Here is a 7041-nt window from a genome sequence, read left to right as displayed (position 1 = left end):
GAAGTGGATTGCAACTTAAACATTTGAGTATTGAATAAAAAAGAATTGGAATGAGTGGTTTGAGGAGCCCCCTGTCAGAGGTTACAAACGGACAAATCAGAGTAACAAAATCAGAGAAAATAATATGTGCAATAGCGAGTTATTTGATGCCTGGCATCTAACCAATTGTAATTTGCATCTTGTATAAAGATTAGCTATGAAATCTAAAATCTGTTACATAATTGTTTTTCCTTCTCGATGACAATCATAGTTGTGATTCTTATGTCAGTTGTATTTCTCATGTTTCACCTAAGTTGTAAGATATTTTTGGCAGTGCATTAAACCACAGATGGTGTGTGAAACATAATTTCCCCGTAATTGTATTCTATGTTGTTTTTAGCTCCACTGGCCAAAGGCCAGCAGGGCTAATGTCATGATCCTGTGTCCGTCATGCGTGCGTGCGTTAACTTTTCCTTTAAACATCTTCTTCTCCTAAACTACTGGTCCCATTCTGATGAAATTTCTTCAGGAATGTTTCTGGGGTGAACCTCTTTCAATTTTGTTCAAATTATGCCCCTGGGGTCAAATTTGAAACTGCCCCGGGGGTCACAAAACTGAACATATGCTTATAAATCGCTTATTTTGTGAAAACTTTAAAATACTCCTGTCCATATCCATTGGGCCTAGGGCTACCAAATATGGTATGTAGTGACATCTAATAAACCTCTACCAAATTTGTTCAAATAATGCCTCTAGGGTCAACTGTGACCCTGCCGCGGGGGGTCACAAAATTTAAAAACGCTTATAAAGCGCCTATTTTGTGAAATCTTTAAAAATCTTGTCGAAAACCATTCTGAATACGGCTACCAAATTTGGTATGCAGGAACATCTTATAGTCTTCCACTAAGTTTGTTCAAATTATGCCCTTTGGGTCAAATTTGATCCTGACCCGCGGGTCAAAAAATTGAACATTATATACGCTTATATCTTGCTTATTTTGTGAAAACTTTAAAATACTCTTGTCCTTAACTCTAGGACTTAGGGCTACCACATTGTGTATGTAGTGAGATATAGTAGTCCTCTACAAAGTTTGCTCAAATTATGTCCCTGGGGCTAAATTTGACCCAGCCCAGGTGGTCACAAAAGTGTACATGTGCTTAAATAGGGCCTATATTTAAGTATTTGCACATGCGAATAATATTTATTTCAGCCTTTTTTTCAGCAGTGGAGCGATACAGGGCCATCATGGCCCTCTTGTCTTTAGATACACATCTCACAGTTCTAAAATAATAATTTTAAAATAAAACATATGTTCATATTTACAACCCACAACATGGGTATCAGGTGGGTGGGGTAATTTAAGATGTTTTTTGAATATCACCATTGTTTTTTTCATTTGTTACATCTGAAATATTTTTATAACAATGTACATTATAAATATTTCTACGTGTATCACATTTCAGTTGATAATTTGATTGTTATGGAGCAGTTATTATATAGATATGTTTTATTTACTATTACAATATTAGTCATTATATTTTTGAAATTAAGTCCATATTAAAGTGTATGTATCAAAAAAAATCCACGGTGACCTATCAATTTCTTTACTTCATTTTAATGCTAAGCTAGTTTCCTTTAATTATTGATAACCTGAAATGAATATGAATATTACATCAACAGAAATATGTATTTGTATTGCATGTTATCTATTTTGAACTTTGCAATAAAAAATTCAAAACAAACAAAAAACTAGTCATACGTATTTCTCATTATTTGTTTCGATTTCCAATATTTTTGGTTTTAAAGTGTTCAGTATGATAATACAAATGTTACAGTTGCTAATCTAATACAATCTCAATATTTCTATGGCATTTTAAATGTATTACACACAAAAATTTTAACGTACCTCCAATTTTATGCCCCGCAAAAATTACCTTTTTTCAAACGCACATGGCATTTTAAAACCTTCGTTATCTCAAAATTATTCACGGTGACCTCCCTTTTTTATTTTTTATTTATTTCAGATACAGATCCATTAATCACCATACAAAAAATTATAGCATTCCGGATATTTTGAAAATTTTCACAAAACGATCGAACATCCCTTATACATGTAAGTATTTATAATTTGTAAAATTGATCGCAGCGCCAATGAGCAAAATGCAATTTTTAAAAACAGTTTCATTGAAATGCAAAGTGGATGAAAAGGATATATACTATGAAATGGCACCGTTCGTTTTCAGAGGTTCTAAATATTACATTCATTAAGTATCTAACAGTTTCTACAATAATTCAACACGTCTCGTAATGAACCCTTTTAAAAGGGAGCGTACAATTTGATCACCATTTGCTGACGTGCGATTGGACGGTGTCCGGGAGAATGATGTCAGCTCAATACGCAAACACCTCGGCCGTTATCGATAACCAGCCATATCGCATTAGGCACTTAAACTAGTGGGTACATTTAAAAAAATATATCTCTCTTACTCCGATAGTTTTACATCGGATCATCATTGAACATGGTGACTCTATCGTGGTCATAAAACCTTCAAAAAGTTTGGTAACCAGCCAACTTTCAATGTTTCAAACATGCTTTGAGCTTTTGATTGTGATTGGGGATAGATGGGTCAAGGTCAATAACACCGTTTAGTATCCGCTAAATAACTTTAGTTTGAAATCAGGTTTTGCATGCAAGGGTTGTGTCTAGGGAACTTACAAGGAGATCCAGCCTGTGATTGCATATGAAGGTGGTCAGATCATTTTAAATGCCATGTGAACTAAAGCAGAACTACGGTGGTTTCTGCTGAATTACTAAGGCCAGCATTTTTTTAATTTTTTGTTTTACGGGAACGCCCGACCCTATGTTTCGACGAATACAAATAAAGATAAAAGTCACTTTCGTTTTTTTATTTACATTTCACCCGCCGACGTGGTATTGTATCCAAAACTAGAAAACAAATGCACAGATTGCCGAAAGTGTTGTTCAAAATTTGTTTATAATACGGGTTGTTTCGTTGTGCCAAGTCGACTTGTAAAGCGTCAGCGATTTTCATTGGCTATTGCAGCCAATACCACACGCTATTAGCCAGTGTTAAACAAATGATTTTCAAATTGCAATTCCGACATGGCGAACATTAACAGCAAAGAGACAAATGTAGCATATTATTAAATCAAATTAATTAAAAACGGAGCAGAAACAATTTCAATTAGAAAAGTTAATCTTCAGAACACCATTGTTGAAATCATGCCCATATTATGTGATACGAAATCAAAAATAATTAGAGTTTTTGCAAATGATGAAGAGGTGTCACCATTGATAACTTTCGGTGTGTTAAAAAGTTTTGGGTAAATATGCGTATTTATTAAAATGTAGATCCTGTAATATTGTTATAGATAAAAATCTACATCCCGAAAATGTCCAAAAAATACTACTTTACGTTTCTTTATAATGAACATGAGGACTGAACCGCAGGTACTTGCATCAATAATCCCATTCCCCACCCACTCATATATATTCTTTATTTAGAAAAAAGGCATGCAACACAGCTTCTGAAGAAAATAACATTGGGTCCGGATGTTCGTATGTCCGTCAAAGTCACAAGAAAGTTTTAATTATTTTTCTTGACACAGTAGCAAATTAACATGCTTATTATTCATCATTAACTTAAAACAAAACATTTTTCCATATATATATATATACAGTTTAGACAAAACAACGTTGGACATGACTACTTGCGGTGGGTGCCTGTTTAAGATGACAAAACAACAACATCAAAAAGGTAAAAATTGTTAAAACAAACATCTTCAAAGTCATTCAGAAATGCTGGGGCATTTTATAAGTAAATGCTTGTAAAGAAAACGAGAAAAAATGACTCTACGACGCGAAAAACTAAAGGGAAACACATCATAGTTGAACTGTAGTTTCTTCATAAAATATAATTGTGAGTATTCCTTGTTGGGTACTTTTGAGGTTGACAAAGAAAAAAAGACACAAAGAAAAAAATAAAGAAACAATGAAAGAAACAAAGAAAGAACAATGTTGTTAAAAATACGCGGTTATGTATTGAATTTTATCCCATTTTCATCGCGACATTGACGGTATAACACGTTGTGGAATATACTTGCTTGTATTCAACACTGTGGAATATACCTGTCGCGTGCACGGACTACTTTTTAAATGACGTCATGCGATATGCGCTAAAATTAGGTCGATATTGTTTGGTTCATTGATCGAATTTTAAGGTCACCCATTAGAAGAAAATGTGCATATTTTGCAGAAAAATATATATATGACATATTCACCAAAAGAAATATTGAAATAAAATATAAAATTACACGATTTTTGTTTTGTTATTTTTTTATTTATATTTACTTTACCACTGAATGATTTTTAATAAGAAACAAAGTCGACAAAACTTAAGCTTCAAAATTATTTGACCTTCAACCTTTAAATCTAGTCATATGACAATTTTTCGCCATCCGTATAATGAATCAGCTGATTGATGGCGTCATAAAATGACATACTTATTGCGTCATTTCCCCCATTTGTTTTGACGATTTATTATGAACGCGACTTATTTTACATGTTTTCTACCGACAATCAAGATTTCCGGTATGACCACTGTTATTTTGACGATTTTTCTATCGGATCGTCGGTAAGCGTGACCACATGTGACAACAGCGATGCCAGTTGGGAAATTAGTAGACGTGTCGTTGAACTCGACACATTGGCCGAATCGCTTTCAGCATGCAGTTCTTGCCAAGTGCCCATGAATTTACTTAACACAGTAGGAAGCAGGGATTTCGGACAGGCATGTGTTTTGGAAATACAGTGTAGCAATTGTTGTGCAATAAATAATGTGGCTACTGGACGGAAACATGACAGAGTTTATGACATTAACACAAAGCTTGCATTGGGTAAGACTTTTTTGTCCATTTGGTACATTGGTGCATTATATCATGATTTATTGTCTAAATTACGCTCGATTGGTTATTGTCGGCTCGGGTACTACTTACATGTACCGCGGGTACACTTAAGTATACTTACATGTACCCCGGGTACGGTAAATATACTAAGACGTGCCCGGGAATTTTAACGCTAAATCGGTCGTTGTCGACTATATTTTTAAAATTAATAATGTTCATATATATGTCAATTTTCGGTTAAATTGCCTCTTAATTATCGAGACTCTTACTCAAAAAATATGTTTATGCAGATATTTTTTAATTGAAATTTGATTCGTAATTACGGTAATCGATAGCGCGTTTTACCACATCGGATTTTGGGCGGGAATAAAACTTTGGTACAGTGTTAGATCGACCGGGTACGTTTTAGTATATTTACTGTACCCGGGGTACATGTAAGTAAACTTACATGTACCCGGGGTACATGTAAGTAGTACCCGTGCCGACAATGACCAATCGAGCCTCAATTACTGATACTTTTGAATACATTCAGATAGTTTTCTCAAAGAACATGTAATTCCTGTGTAGTCTACATGCATACATTTTTGATATTGTACTTGCTATATTTTTCCTTCATATTTTGTCTGATTAATCATTTACTGCCAGTAAACACAATTACAGTAAAATGTGAATGGTTCATTGGTTGTCCTTAGTTAAACATGTATATTTTAAAGTGACAAGTATTTTTTTCTTCCTGGAGCCCTATTTATTAATACCAGTAATTAAAATGAAATTTTGCAAGTTTACAAAACATAAATATTCTCAATTCATCAAAAACTTGGTTTTGAAAATAAAGGGCTTCAATTAATTATTATTTGTGTGTATGTAGTTCTCTAGGTCTAATAAAATTATGTAACTTTTGTAAATTATTGACATTATTTCATATTATTTTATTCCGCATAAGCATATTCTAGCATTTTGGATTGTAAACTGTTCTTTCATTTACTGCAATATGTTTCAGGTAAATGACCGAGCAGTATAAGCATACAATGTGTAACTAAATGGTGCCTCCAACATCAAATCGTTGCAAACCATGATTGATACAAAAGTTATAAGTCAAGGTATTACAAGGAAAGTTGCAGGAAGTGGATTGCAACTTAAACATTTGAGTATTGAATAAAAAAGAATCGGACTGAGTGGTTTGAGGAGCCCCCTGTCAGAGGTTACAAACGGACAAATCAGAGTAACACAATCAGAGAAAATAATATGTGCAATAGCGAGTTATTGTTGCCTGACTTCTAACCAATTGTAATTTGCATCTTGTATATAGATTAGCTATGAAATCTAAAAGCTGTTACATAATTGTTTTTCCTTCTCGATAACAAACATAGTTGTGATTCTGATGTCAGTTGTATTTCTCATGTTTCACCTAAGTTGTAAGATATTTTAGGCAGTGCATTAAACCACAGATGGTGTGTGAAACATAATTTCCCCGTAATTGTATTCTATGTTGTTTTAGCTCCACTGGCCAAAGGCCAGCAGGGCTAATGTCATGATCCTGTGTCCGTCATGCGTGCGTGCGTTAACTTTTCCTTTAAACATCTTCTTCTCCTAAACTACTGGTCCAATTCTGATGAAATTTCTTCAGGAATGTTTCTGGGGTGAACCTCTTTCAATTTTGTTCAAATTATACCCCTGGGGTCAAATTTGAAACTGCCCCGGGGGTCACAAAACTGAACATATGCTTATAAATCGCTTAGTTTGTGAAAACTTTCAAATACTCTTGTCCATATCTATTGGGCCTAGGGCTACCAAATATGGTATGTAGTGACATCTAATAAACCTCTACCAAATTTGTTAAAATAATGCCTCTGGGGTCAACTTTGACCCTGCCGCGGGGGTCACACAATTTAAAAACGCTTATAAAGCGCCTTTTTTGTGAAATCTTTAAAAATCTTGTCGAAAACCTGAATACGGCTACCAAATTTGGTATGCAGGAACATCTTATAGTCTTCCACTAAGTTTGTTCAAATTATGCCCTTTGGGTCAAATTTGATCCTGACCCGCGGGTCACAAAATTGAACATTATATACGCTTATATCTTGCTTATTTTGTGAAAACTTTAAAATACTCTTGTCCTTAACTCTAGGACTTAGG

The sequence above is a fragment of the Dreissena polymorpha genome, chromosome 10 (assembly GCF_020536995.1).
Source record: "Dreissena polymorpha isolate Duluth1 chromosome 10, UMN_Dpol_1.0, whole genome shotgun sequence".
In the NCBI taxonomy this organism is placed as follows: Eukaryota; Metazoa; Mollusca; class Bivalvia; order Myida; family Dreissenidae; genus Dreissena; species Dreissena polymorpha.
Note: the sequence above shows the minus strand (reverse complement) of the source record.